This window comes from Lepeophtheirus salmonis, chromosome 1 (assembly GCF_016086655.4).
Source record: "Lepeophtheirus salmonis chromosome 1, UVic_Lsal_1.4, whole genome shotgun sequence".
Classification (NCBI taxonomy): domain Eukaryota; kingdom Metazoa; phylum Arthropoda; class Copepoda; order Siphonostomatoida; family Caligidae; genus Lepeophtheirus; species Lepeophtheirus salmonis.
The window spans coordinates 18099169-18115225 of record NC_052131.2 but is presented as its reverse complement, the minus strand read 5'-3'; positions in this window follow the sequence as shown (position 1 = coordinate 18115225).

The window sequence follows — 16057 nt, the reverse complement described above, 5'->3', positions numbered from 1 at the left end:
AAACCTTTCAAAATTTAAGACTGGGCATCACAATTTTGAGTTTTTCCTTTACCACTGAAAGAGAAGGAAAATTATAGCCAAGAAACGTATTCTTCTCACCTTGCAGGATATCTAGGGCAGCTGCAAAATCCTTAAAACACAAAATGTATTAATTAATTTAGTCTATCCCTGCTTTTGTGAAATACATCAATCCAAGAATGTCAAATAACTCATGAAGTTCATCACTAATTTTTTCAAGAGCTCTGGAAATGTTCAAAACACCATCAAACTTTCCATTCCACCTCCTCTCATTTGGGACTCCCAGAAGTTTCCCTACAATATCTTTAATAGTTTCAGCTGAAATGATACTACGTCTTTGCTTCTTCTTTGTGATTGACATTTTCCATAAGTTTTTTAAAATAATCCTTTAAAAGCAGGATCTTTGAAAGCTGCATCTATATCTTTCTGTGTAATCAAATTCATATAGTGAGCAGCCCATCTAAAATGATTTGGTAGACGAAATTATGAATCTTTTATAAAGACAGGTGATGGTTCAAAAAATTGAATATCTTCATCCAGAAAATCATTTTCTTCTTCTTTTTCATCATCTTGGATTCCATGACTTTCAAAACACTTAATGAAATTTCTTGCATTGTCGATAATGATTCATTCCTCCATAACACTTATCTTGCAAGCCATAATCGAAAATAATGGTTGTTAAGGCTTCGGCAATTCTATCGTAAGTGTGGCTGCCTTTTATTCTAGAGCGTGCTAATACTGCTTCACCACGATAAATTCCCGGTTTTATCCAATGACAAGTTACAGAAATATAGCCATGCCTTGCAGCTGAACAACAATCTGCTGTCAAACATAAATAGTTAATATTTTTCATTCGTTCTTCATAAGAAAAGACCTCTAAGTCTGGACTAATTCCTTGAATGAGTCTCTTGAAATGTTCATCCCTCACTAAAGTTGACGGCTGAGATGACTTACATTTAATGATTAATGATAAATTCTTCTGTTATTAACTAATTTAAATAGTTTTGAGAAATGTGAGCTCCAGAACTTGAACCTTTGGTTTCAAAAAAAGATTGGATTGAGGCTTGAGATTGTGAATATAATTTCAACTTTTTCTTCCCTTTATCAGATTGAACGATTTTTTTTTTATTTTTTTTTTTGAATTTTTCAAAGACTTTTGTACCATGGCGAGACTCTAATTGACTTCGTTAATTGAATTTCGATCCTTCAGTCGCAGTTACCTCTTTACCACATTTACCCAAATTGACGAAGAAAAAAAAAAAAAAAAATTTCAACAGGTAAAAAAGAAAAAAATGCTTCCAAGTTGTATTCACATTTCAAAGATTCTTTTTCTTCTTCCATTTTCGATAGATTTTATCACGATCTTTTCAAAATGTCCTCTTATTATTTCTAATTAATACAAAAATTCAACTATATAGACGAGTGTACTTTCACAAGTGCAACATAATAATTAGTCTTTTTCGCTAAGGGTGTGTTATTAATGTTGAAATCGATCACGCCCTCGTTTAATTTTGTCTTAGTCTGTTCCATTAATGAAGTACTTTGTAACAGGGAAGAATAATAATCCATAACATATTATTGTGTTTTTTCGTTTACGGCTTTAGTTGAATTTGAGCAATTTTCTTGCTAATTGTTCTTTCCTTTTTAAAAAGTACTTCATTGGTACAATAGAACAGTCTAGATGATTTGTTGGCGTCATTGGGAAGGGATATTCTTGTATTTTTTTCTTTCTGATGAATGTGTGAACAACCTTTTTAATTGATTGTCTCCTTTATTAACAAATTGATATAACCATATTATATATATTCAAATTTGTAAAAAATGATGGAGAATGCATCCAGTACATACTCATATTAAAGTCTAAGTTGTGTAGTTGCGTTTCTTCTCTTCCCAATGACTAAGGATGTGGATGTTCATGGAAAAAACGTCTAAAAATCATGAGGGATAATAGTTAAATAAATTATATTTTATTCTAATATCAGTTTTGTAAAATATTTTCTAACCTTAAAACGATAATAAATATATTGAATTATTATCTATTAGTCAGTTGAATGTATATATAAATCAGAAAGGAACATTTGTGCATGATTAGATCTAAACAATTAATAGAATTAACATTACTGCAAGCAAATTAGATTATATTAAGTACTAATGGGCAGTGGTTTCCCAACAGTGTATCTTGAGTAAAGTTCAAGTGTGCAATACGATTTATGACAACCATACATTATTTGCATAATACTCAATATGATTGGTTTAATTAAAATAGATGTGTCAATAAATGTTTATCTGTCTTTTGGTGTACATTCGGCACAAAATTTTTGGGAACCACTGTTTTAGGGGACATGTAATTACTAGGTATCGTTCAATTTCCTCCAGTTAAGCCTGATAATTAGTTTGATATTAAACAGATAGTTCTCAAGTTTTTTAACTAAGGCTTGCCTGAGATTTTGAGATCTGTTGTTGTAATGTTCTACGAACACCACCAACAGACGGAAGCAACGGACCGGAGTAAAGTCAATAAGAACACCTTTGGATTGGGGGTACAATCATACACTAAAACATACATTCAATAAGGGATTACATTTAAAAGGATGTACATACTATATAACTATTAAAATATACCAACTCGTAAAACACAAGGTACATTACTATCTATTTAAAACAAATCCCTACGTCATGATCTAAAAGTAAATAAAAGACAATACATAACAGTTGTCAATTTACAACATAAAATATTAGAAAATCGTATTTCAGATGGGAAAATTTGTTTTACAAAGAAGAAAGATTTATCTTCCAACGTAAGTTCCACACATAAAAGAGATGGCGAGGTCTCTATTATCTCATAAAATGCAGAAAACTGAAAAAGTGCTACAAATTTATATGAATGAGCGAAAATTCGAGCGATATTTTCGCTCTTTTAAAATGGCGAGTGCGCTCCTGCTCTAATGTTTTACTGAACTCGTGCTTAGAGCTTGATATTAAAGATAGTAGTACATGCTCAAAGTGAGCATGTCCCACACCTTTCTCCACAAATTTCGTGCCAATAAATTTTTAGATTTTTGAAAGTCTACTTTCAAAAATCTTCGTGTATTTACATAATTATTTGTATTTGATGTAAAGTATGTGATGGACCGGTTAAAGCATCTAAATCTATTTTCATTTCGAACCATATATGGAAATACAAACTTACAATGAACTCAACCATTTCGCGCAACTTTTTTGTTTCATCTCAAGCCAACCCATGCTTTGAGATGTAGATTTGTACGAAATGACTTGCCAATATGAGTCCTATTGAATGTGAATCAATGACTATTTTTATATTAAGAAGTTATTCATCTGCAAATCCTAAGATAATTATTTTGGTAACGTGATAAGTATAAAAATGATCATTAGACAAATCATCAATGACACTTTTAGACATTTCAAACAGGGGAAAACTTCTGCTTGTTCTTCTGAATTTATAATTAAATTCGAAGTCATGAACGTGACTACAAATAATTTCCCCAAGTTTTCTAATTTAAAATAAATAAATGTATAATAAATGTGGTAAATATTTTTCATATAATTTATGACACATGAAAATGACTTTACTCAATTTTTTAGACCATTACCGCTGTTATTATATGGCACAGCGCTAATTTACTGATATGAAGTTCATACACTATTCGAACAAGTCTATGGACCAAAAAAATTTCAATTAGTTGTACTCTGAGCATGTTTTACTATCTAAATTATCAAGCTCTAAGCAAGAAGATAGACAATTCGGCAGATCAAAAATAAGAGACATATAAAGTATATACGGTTATACTGTTCAACTAACCTCAATCGGTATGATACTTCAATTATTAATATCAAGGATTTGAACAACGCCACTGAGGCTTTTATCATGGTAGTCATTCCTCAAAGTCAACCAATTAATTTTATCGAGAAAAAAAGAAATTAAACATGCCCGATGAATGAAAAATATCCAAATAATAAAATATAAAAATATGCTTGTATATGGTTGTACTTTTAAAAGTTTAATTGACAGTTTTTGTAGTCCGAAATTATAAATTGGTAAAATAAGGTGTCTTATTTTATGTAAATGAACAGAAAAAGTATATTCAAGGACAATGTATTAGACACTTGGTTTCAAAAAACGAGATTATAGTCGTAAAAATGAAGATAAACGTCAAAATAAATGCACGTTATACACGATACAAAAAGAGAATATTTATTTATTGGAACTAAAATACTCATACGATGAGGCAAGTTAGAGAAAAGTTGTAAAAATGTTATTGCAAAATATATTTTTCATATATATTATTAAAAAAATAAAAGTCCTGTAAACTGGATTGAAATCGATGATTTTAATGAAACAAGAAAAAAAAATTTCGACATTTTAAGATACCAAGTTTGATCAAAATGGATCGATAACTTTTGCCGTAACCCCAGTGACTAACAAACAGGAGCAAATACATAATCTCTGTTCAACTTCGTAAGTGGAGGTAATAAAGTATAATATTATTTTCTGCTTATTTTACAATTGATTGACCAGATATTTTGTTAACTAACAGAAATGTATGAACTATTTAGCGATGTTATAGTTAAAGTTGATAATTATGTAGAGAAAAGCGCGAGCAAGGAGAAGGGGGGAAAATACATATGGTATCATTGTTTAAAATACGGATGTGATTATCAGCTTCCTGCTTTATTATGATTTTGAGGGTATAACGAAAGTATTTATTAGCAGAATGTTTAATGAAGATATACTACGTATAATTGACTTAGACGTTTTTTTCCGTTACAGTAGATTAGAAAACGTCACACACCATGAAATTGTAATTCATTATGAACCTTATTCTAAGAATAATAACTAATGAAACGACAAAGCAGAGTATTTTGAAATATATTTGAAGTTCCAAGTTGAAAAAGAAGGCTTAAATTAAATAGAATCTACATACTAAAAATAAACCATCATACATTTATGTTAGATATACAAAATTAAACAATTAGAATCATATAACCAATAATAACAATAAATTATAAATACAGAATATTGAAATAATAAATGGATCCAAGCTATATTTACTTGTTCTGACATCGGTATTCAGTTAAATATGTCATAACTTTAGGTTGCAAAACGCAAGCAAGACGTGGAGTTTAATCAAAAAGATAATCACCCCTCTTCTTCATGTGGAAGTTGTTATATACAATTGTGCACAGGATAGATATATCTCTGCCTATGAGATCTAACTAATTATTAATAATAAAGTAAATGTCAAAATCATAAAAATAGACTAGAAATAAAACAAACTAATAAAAAATGTTCGAATTAAATCCATTGTAAAGATGTAGTGCAAAAGCTAATTATGTAGTAATGTCCGGTGATATTACTCCTTATTAAGAGCATCAAAAAAAGATTTCCCCCCGTTATTTATGCTTATATAACAACATACTATTATCATGAAGGATTGTTAATTATAATGCTACACCCAATGTAACTATCCCCGTTGTTGTGACCATTTAAGCAGTTGTTTTTGACTTTTATGAGTTTCCTGAACACCATTGTTTGGGGCTTATTGACCATAGCTAATCCTTAAGTGATAAAAAAGTAATATTTATTGACTATCTAATATTGGAAAACCTAATGATCATACCCAGGTTTTTAAGTGAAGAAACTAATGTCAGACAAACTAGTTACAAATCGTCCAAAGCGACTACACCCGCGGTTGTGACCATTTAAGCAGTTGTTTTTACCATTTAATGAGTTGGGTATCTTAATTCTTGATATTTTAAGCTATCATAGAATCATATTTTATGAATAGATTAAAAAAAAAAAGAATACTTACTGTTAGATGGTACAAAATTCAGAGTTTCATTTGGTGTGGATGACTCTAAACATGCTGAAAATGATCTTCACTTCACAATTTACATATTTCTATAAATGACATCATTACTAACATCCTTCATTAATTAATGCTGGTTCCTCGGGAAGGGAAGAATTTACCCGTGTATTTCTCCATAAATTTTTTGAACGTAGGATGATTAGCAATGGATAAGGTTATGTTACATGCAATTAGTATCTTTGTGAGATCAAAGTTAAAGTCTGACTTGATGTATTCATCGTTTACTTGATTTTATAGATGAATATCCATACTCTTGATATCAGAAGAGGATAATGAGTGGTGTGTAATTCTAAACAGGGGACTGAAGGCACATTTATATCAATAAATCCGACAAGCCATCTGTTTCTCATCCGGTAAGTATTTTCCAAATTCCTGGGTCTCCGTTTTCAGAAATCCAGACAGAAGGCGAAGTTATTTTAGGCATTTTATTCAGTTCTCTATCGACTATCAGCATCTAATATTATATTAATATTGAATAATAAAGGCGGGAATGATAACGTTCTTGATTGATAAAAGAAGGTGTATATTATTTAATCAATGATGCCATAATTATTTATTCCCTTCTCCTCGCACACTTTTGTTTTCTTACCAAAATTACCAACCTTAGTTATAGTACTCAACGTGTGTCTAAAACAATTTGTGTCTCAAAATCACAAATAGGTAATTTTAATGTTCTCAACCTCGTAAAATATTGGTTTCCTTTTTATCCTCTAAAATCTCCTAACCCCAAAAAAAAAAAAGTCTTGGTCTTGTTTATTTAGGTGTCTGGTAAAATGATTGTGGTAAACAGATTGTAGACAAAAACGTTGGGTATCGTTGCGTGGTAATATCGTTGTGTACATTATCAATTTGAGACCAAAATTTTGTGAGTAATATCATTGCAAGAAAATATTATCGTGTGCAAATTTGTTACAATTTATATTATATTTGTAAGATGACACTATTGAATGATGAAGAAACATGCCAGGATAGGACCCTTCTAATATGAAATAATACACCCTGGACAAAATATTTCCTTCATTTTGTCGTTTTTTTGGTGATTGTATATATAAACTTGATTTTTTACACAAGGCTTTAAAGACTAACCCGATAACTGTTGAAAGTTTGAATTGTCATATTCGTATTCTACTGCTTAAAAAACAATGTTAAATATGGGGTTCAGCCTGTGGGCGCTCCAAGACGTTCATGTGTTTACGACATATGAGATTTTGGAAGACGCGACAAATAAAGAAATCTGGCAGAAAATTGGTTTGTGTTCTTCCAAGAGATGCAACAAACTAAAAATAATCTCAATACTCGCCAGTAGTACAATCTCTTGGACTTTGCACGAACTTTTCAAACAACCCTCGTAGTTATTATAATCCGCCAAGTAGTTCACATTTATTCTTCAAGCTTAAGTTAAGCCTTAAGGTTAAGGATTTTTTATTTTTTTACACCGGGCCAAATCAAGAGGATATCATTTACATTGTATATTGCAAAGGTACAATTTCTTATATATATATATATATATATTTAGAAGCAAAAAAAAAACATTGTTCCCTAAAGTTTTTACTGTAATATTCCAATATCTCATAAATTAAGGTTTTTATAAGATAAGAAGTTGAAATATAGTTGTACCGAGGTACAAAAAAAACAAAAAAATCTTATGAGAACATATAAGTATAAAGTAATCTCTAGTGCGTGAAAGACAAAGATAAAATCTTAAGATATGTTGTGGCGTTTTTAGTGTAAGTCCTTGTTGGACTCGGAGTAGAATACAGGATCAACATTCGGAGTAATTCCTTTCTATATCATTGCTGGATAAGGAATGGGAGTTGTGCATAAACTTGTATAGATTACTTGAGGTTGCAAGTGTCGTGTAAGATCTCATCAACCTTTGTGTAGCCCCACTGTACTTATATATTCTTTGAAAATCAAGAAGGAATCGAAGGTTAATCTTTTATAAGCTATTATAGCATAATTACTTATAACATTATAATATTGTGGCGTTAACCTCTCCCTCAGTCTGAAAGAAGAATTATTACCCTATCCTTGGTGTAAATTGATTTAAAATGCATAGTAAAACGAACATAAATTAATTTAAATATCCTAATAAAAATTTTCCTACTCAAATACTATTTTTAATGTAGAACGTTTTTCTCTTATAGAAATATTTCATTTTCTCCCACCAAAATCATATACCAGGATTCTGAAATTAAGGGTCTTAATTCATGTGTACCCTATGTCTCGTTCCCGCCTTCTCCTCACGCTCTTATAAAAAAAAGGATCTCTAGTCATGACAATTAATCTGCTCTTCTCCTAAACATTTGACAAATTGTATGGTTGAATGCGATTTTATTCAGTTAATTATTTTAGCATATTAGCAGATCAGAATTTTTTCAGCTATGGTAATGATCTTCATGGCATTATCTTTTATTATATAGCTCCACCTTTCTTCCAGAAAGAAGCAACAAAAAAGGGTCAAAATCCCTTGGTAGCTAGCCAATTCTTCTCAACTAGGGAGTTATTAATCAAGGATTATTTTGATCACTTCACAGCTTAACCTGAAATTATTATAACTCAACCAATCAACATTCAGAACAGCGAATGGAAGAAAAGACTCAGAAATATCTACAACAAACTACGATGTAAATTTTTTTATTGTAACGCCACATCAACGATTATTAGAAATGTAATGCTTAGGACTTGTTGAGCCATGCTTTATTTATATATTAAAATCTTATTAATTAATTTGTTAAAAAGAAAAAATAATATTATGGAAAAGTTTCTTACATTACATTAAATTAAATGATAAAATAAGGGTTAAATAATTGTCAAATTAAATTGAGTAGGTTATGAACTCAAAGAACGAAATAAAAAAATAGTATTATAACATTCCTTTTTTAATTATGTATTAAATACATGCAGTAAACATAAAATTGAACGTCCTTCAACTCCATTTGACGGACATATGACACATTGAATGGAATAACCCTTATTCTTTCTTAACATTTCAGATTTTGATTGAATATTAAATAGGTATATGAATAAACATGAGTTTTAATTTGATAATTAGCAAATATAGAGATCCATGATAAAATCTTTGAGTATTTAACCGATAAATTATTTGTAGAATATTCGATTTATAAAAGGTATTTGTTCGTCATAAAGGAGTATACTAATGCACAGTGATGCAGAAAATAGGTCCTATCATTATATGGTAATAAAATAAATCGAAAATAAACGTGGCAATCCTGAACATTTGTGGAAGGTATGGGAGAAGAGCAGGTTAGTCGTCCTGACGTTTTATTAGATCAGCTGCAAGAAAGAGAAAGGAAATAAACGAACATCCCACTAGCTATATATCAAAGATTTAAGGACTGGAATATCTCCGATTTGGATCCTCAATTATACCCTGAGTCCAACAAGGACTTACACTTATAACTCTCAAGGAGCAAACCCCCATTCTCCATCTTTCATAAAACAGATGCACTAGTTACTACCTTATACTTAGATGTTATATCTTCAAAAATTAAATAATAATTATAACAGCTTGGAAAATAAACAAGCCTGTTCAGATTGCCTACTAGAATAAACTGCTCCCATTTTTAGGTCATATATTATACAACTCCACCAATTCACTAATCTGCTTAAAGTAAAAATCCATCTGATGAATGTCCACTCCCTAAAAATGTTAGTCTTGTATCACTTCCAACATATTCTAAAGTAATATCCGATCGAGGGTAAAAGGAGCAAACAAACACGGGTGAACATGTTTAAGTATTGATGTACTATTTTTGTCTAAAATCAATGTTATGAACTCATAGTAAATAATTGCAATTTGTGTGACAATCCAAATTCTTTTAAAGCACACAACTACTGATTTTTTTGTTTTTTTTTAACTTTTACTCAGAAAAAGTCTTACCAAATTTGAAGTCATAGATGAATATTTTGTTATTATGTTATGCATAACATAATTAAGGGTAAGATTCGAATTCTAAACGAAGGTTCTTGATTTATATAAATTTGTATACGAATACAAATCCTATCTTATACTTTTTTGAGTTATTAATACGTAGAGTCAGCTGCTTTAAATCATAAAAGGAGCCAATGTATGAAAATTGATTAAAAGATCTGAAAGGAAAATACATTACATCTTCATTTATTTCCGAAGGTTAGTCGTGTAAATCACTAAGTTACCTCGCTAACACATAAATATATAGTGTATTTTATTGTCAGCTATCGATGTTTGGACTTCTTTGGTGAATATTTTTTGAATTGCTTTTCACAAGAAACTGTGATTTTTGTATAGTGTATATTTTTTTGTACAATTACAGACATATCTTGATAATTATTTAGACAATAACTTATGAACACTTAATAATTACAGTTTGTTGCAAAAAAAATCAAACTTTCTATCATATAAAATTTGAATATTGTGAATAATAACATAAATATGTATATAGCATTGCAGCATGAATCATCATAAAGTTGATGTATTATTTTTATCAGTAAAGTTGTCTTTCCATAAAGGTACACAACTTGTCGAAAATTGAAGTACGTCAATTAGTCTCTCTCTCTTACATCATTTTTTCCAAATTTTTGAATGATTGTTTATCTCTAAAATGTTTCATTGGAAAATAAACACCTCATCATAATAAATTCCTTAGTATTAGTACTTTTGATCTGTCTATGTACCGGGCCGTGCAGAATTATTTACCGATTTTTGTTCAGAACATATCGCGGACAATAATGACATTTCGAATGACTTGAGAAACAATTTATTCATACATTTTTAGAATAATAAAATAATTTGTGATCAAATTTAATCAATGTAGCCACCATTTGACTCAATGCCACTGGTCAGGCGACGTCTGAAGCTGCCACAGACTTGCTGGATGTAATCGGCGTCCATGGAGACCCAGGCCTGGTTGACAGCAGCCTTTAAGGCATTTATGTTCTTCTGTCGTTTTTTGCAGGCCTTGGTCTCCACGTGCGCCTAGATAGAGAAGTCTAGTGGGTTCAGATCTGGGCTCTGAGGGGCCAGTAGTCCTTGAGCCAAAAGTTCATGTTGTCCTTGAGCCACTCCAGAGCTTTCTTGGAAGCGTGGGCGGGTGCTTCATCTTGTTGAAAACCCCAAGGAGAGTTGCCGTCTATAGATTTAATCCACGGAAGGACCTTGGACGCCAGAATCTTCACATAATCCTCCGCTGTTAATCTGTAGCCAGTGGGGAACCATTCTGGCTTCATGGCCTTCCCGTTGGAGGCCACGAGACCCAACATCATCACCGAAGCAGGGTGCTTTGGTGTTGCCACATAGCACTGCTTATCTTGCACATCTCCAAAGCTCACAACACAGTTATTTTGTTTGTTGAAAACAGGATCGACCGTAAAAGTTTTCTCATCTGAAAAAATGATGATGCGTCCAGATGAGCTCTTGATATCATTCAAGATTTTCTTGGCACGCTCAAGTCTGACTTCTCACTGACGTTCAGTTAGTAGAGGGCGTTCAGTACGCCTCCGGGACTTTCCTCCAGCCCTTTTCAATGCCCTTGAAACAGTTGATCTCGACGTTCCCATCTTTCTGGCCATGTCAGCAATGGACCTGTTGGGAGTCCTCTTGAACACTGCCTTTACTTGCCTTGTTGAGACAGTGGGCTTCCTGCCAGCCCCAGGGGAATGCTTGAGATCAACCCCAGCCTCCAAGCGCTTGGAAACGTTGTAAATTGTCTTCAACAGGGCCCCAACCTGTTCCTTAATGTTGTTTTGAGGCACTCCCGCTCGTAGGAGGGATGCAATTTCAATCCTCTTTGTTTCCTGATTGGACATGGTCTCACGTATGGAAGTTGTTACGCTCTCACAGGAAGGATTTTTGTTTATTTTAACAGTAAAAATATGAAACAATCAGATTGGTTCCCACAAAACCTCTTAAAAAGTATATTTACATCATCGGTAAATAATTTTGTACGGCCCGGTATGTTTTACTCTTATTATTGTCTATAGTATTGTTCAGGGGAACTCAAATAATTTTTGAGATAAAGCATTGAGCATAACTCTACTATGAATGGCTAATTACCAACTTTTTTGAGGCTTTTTTCTTACTCACTTTGTTACTTTTATTGTATCTCGCAACCTCTCTTATCAAAAGAAAAGAAACAGGGCCCAAAATCAGTTGTTAGTTAGAATATTTTCCCAACTATGGAATTCTTATTCAATAATGTATTTCATCACGCAACCTTTCATCCAAAAATTAGCCGTAATAAAGGCCCGAAATCAGTTGACAGTAAGCACATTACACCAACTATGTAATTATTATTTAATAACTTATTGTATCACGCAACCTTTCTTTTTACAAGTATCAGAATGTAAGATTCGAAATCACTTGCAAGTTAGGCAATTCTTCCGAACTATTATTCAATAGTTTTTGAAAAAATTTCCCAGTATATAGGAGCTAATTCTAAATCAACCAATCAAAGTCTGGAACGCTAATTAAGAGAAAAGAAATAGAAAAATCGACAGCTCATAACAAATACACTGTATATAACGCTTGTACTCTTTTGAGAGGCAAGGTTGATATATAAAATGAAGATTAATATAGTGAGTCAAGTCGTTTTTGAAATTGGAGCTAACTTTGGGTAAAGTTATGTCATATCAAAGACACCGTTGATGTGGTTTTCTTTTTATAACAGTATTTAAATCCAATAAACAATATATTTGAACAATGTGATCGACTGTCCAAGGACCACTGTTTCTTAAAAATGACGTCATATAATTTATTAATTAATTATATATGTCCCCCCATGTTTGTTTTTTTAATATTTCAAAAAGCCTTAATTGCAAAATGAATATTTTTGTCTAAAGTTCAAATTAGAATTTGTAGTAACCTATTGCTCAAAGGTAGAAAATAATTATTGTAATAAAGTTTATTAATACATTTGCTATTGTGCAATATTACCATGTACTGCCTATGTAAATTATTATAGTAAAAAGGTGTTAAATCATAAATCGAAACTGGAGAGTATTTTATTCTAAAAATTTACAAAAATAAAAACAAAAAAACTCGTTTTATATGGAATGAAGTATCATGGATTGCTTTACACAATTGCATGAAGTTAAGAAGTTACAGAGTTTGCAAATATTAGTAATTGTAAATGAACAATTGGACTTAACTATTTTAATGTATGGTTTTTTCAGACTTTGATCAACAAAAGGCTTCATTTTTATAAATTTTTGTTTCCCTACAAGATTATCATTTTTAAGGGACACAATGAGCTTTTTGATTTAAAAAAGCTGACAAACAGATATGAAATTTTACCAAGGAGTTAAACTTATTCAAGCAAAATTAATTTAGCAAAACAAAAAATATTGTCTTGCTTCCTAATGGAAATAATTGACCTAAGAATGTATGTAGGTTGAAGGATCAAATAAATAATTTAATATGAAAATCTGTCATCTAATCTGGTATAAGATTAAATGAGTAGAGTCCCTTATGATATTCAATTCTTCAACAAGTTTTAAACCCCTTTCAAGTAGAAACTATCTTGACAAAATGCAAATCCTTTTTTTGAGGGATGAAACTTTATCCCATGAGAGTCCTCTAATAAAAAGCGTGCGTTGATACTAACACAAAAGGGGGAAGAGGATTGATAAACGTCATTAATTGTGAACTCGAAAGGATCATTCAAGTTTAATTAATTTGTGGTCCATCAAGTTTTCTCCATTTTATCCTCTTCAAAATGTTTCATCTTGTTGGAGGTCACACTTGCAACCGAAACACACTTTTTCCATATAATGAGTCCGTTGAGCGTCATTTCCAACTGATAGAATCCATTGAAAAGAAAATCCCTCTTTACCCTACTCGTATCTGGAGAACGAAGCCCACGGAGCTGGAGTATCACTATTTCCGCGAAAAGGAATTTCAACGACAGAAACAGCTAAAAAGTATGAAAAGGAACTTTCAATCCCAGTTTGGTCTTTACCTTCCCTTGTTTCAGAAGAAAAATATTAAAAAAATGAGAGGAACTGAGAGTCAAGAAGAAATGGAAGATGATATGACGATCAAGAAAATGGGTCACTCCTGTGATATAATTACTGTAAAAGAGCCTGAATTAAATGAATTGGAAAGATACTTTCATAACACTTCACCCATTCCTCTCTCGGATCATCAGCCAGAGGATAGTGAGAATTCCGTTGAAGAAGAAGATGATGGAGTGGAGGAGGAGGATACATTAAAGGGAGAGGCCACAGAAGAAGATATAGAAGAAGAAGATTATGAGGATTTTGTAGATCAAGAAGACGATCTCCTAAAGAAATTTAATGGAAATTATCGGAACGCTCTTTCTTCTGGAACTCCGGCCGAAAAAGAGATCAAAAGAGCAGAGGCGAATCGTAGGAAACGATTAGCTTACAAGAAAAGAATTTTTCAAAAGAAATTGAACGATGGTTTTATCGTATATAAAAACGAACCACGGAGGTCAAAGTCATGGAACAGGGCAAAAACTAATACTGCGAGCAAAAATATGGACTTGAAATGTCCGCCTTTAGACTTTGTCAACTTTCCAACCATTCATATGAAATTATAAATTGATTAACTATTTTTAATTATGCACATTTAATGTTATTATTATTATATCATAATATGTTTTTTGCAATATTATGAGTCAGATGTATTCATTTTTAACAATTTTTAGATAATTGTTAGTATATTATTTAAATATATTTAAATAAATATTAATGTTTTAAATTTTGTTTTCATTCATATTAAGGTAATTCTGAACTCTCCAAGGAGCAATGGGCTCAATATAAATTAATATTGGTCTTCTTCGACAACTGTTTTAAAAGAATAGTTTGCCTTACATGATAAAGCTCATACTTGTATCGACTCTAACTCGTTTGGGTTCACAATTCACAAATCATCATTACAAATATTAATTTCTACTTCATATTTTATCTCTTCAGGGCAGTAGCAAGTATTGAATATGGACTTGCATTTTTTATATAAATGTAGGAGAAGTCAAAATAAGGTGGACAGACACATCATAAATTTGTCTTTTATATCAATAGTTGTATGCTATACAATCAGTGGTTTAGTGATATAAATCGTGTGATTTTTTTAGGTGGCCCGATTTTTTTTTTTTTTTTTAATGGGTAATCTTAAGAATGGATTTTATTTTCCTTAGTCATTTGATTCTGTCAGGGATAGCTCATACACGCCCTTTACAAATGGGTTCGAAGGTCTAAGAAATTACTACAATGATATATATATATATATAAAAGAGATATTGTGTATGTGATTAGATGTCCTTTTTACGTTCCAATACCGTTAAACCTTGGGGGCTGAAATTTTGCATGGGTCCCTCTTTTGAGCTTGGACGTGCTAAGACGGGGGTATCGATATTTTTTTTTTGGGGGGGAGTTATGGGCAAAAAAAGAAATCGGTGAAAATTGCAATTTTGTTTATTTCAGGTGCAAAAAAATGAACTTCCAATGGAATATGGGATTAGTAAATGTAATAAAGTTTGTTGAAATTTGTCTGAAGATAGATGTTTAACTGAAATATCTGTCATTTTCTGATTAATTTGTGATTTTTTTTCTCTCTTTTTTTCTATTTATTTCATCCAACTTCAATTTTCATTTTTTTAAGAAAAAATACCAAAAGACGATGCTTTTTGCGTAAAAATATGCTGGTGCATAATCTGCGAGGATTATTTTCAATTTCCAGAATAATTTATGCAAAATCTGCAAAAATATACAAGCTATCGAGTGTTATTTTTTCGACAACATTATTCTTCATAACTGTTTTGTTTTTTTCGATTTGGAAACTTTTTGAAGTAAATAAAACTTAAGGTTAATAGAAATAGAAGGTTATACCATAACGCGTTTACGACTGATTTTTGACTTCCACCACGCTTTTTATATTGATATTTTTTGAGGCCCTGAAATGTCGCCTGGCCTTTTACCTCATATCAATTGGATATTTGATTGAAGGAATATGGTTCCTACTTGACAACTCAATTTTACAAAGCTTCTTAAAAAACTAATAATTTGGTTCCAGAAGAAGCACAGAATCATTCCAACGAGGAAGTGTGAACGCCTATTTTATTGTTTAAAACTATCTAATGTCCTATTAATTATTAATCTTTTTTTCTTTTCTTTTGTTATATTTAAATATT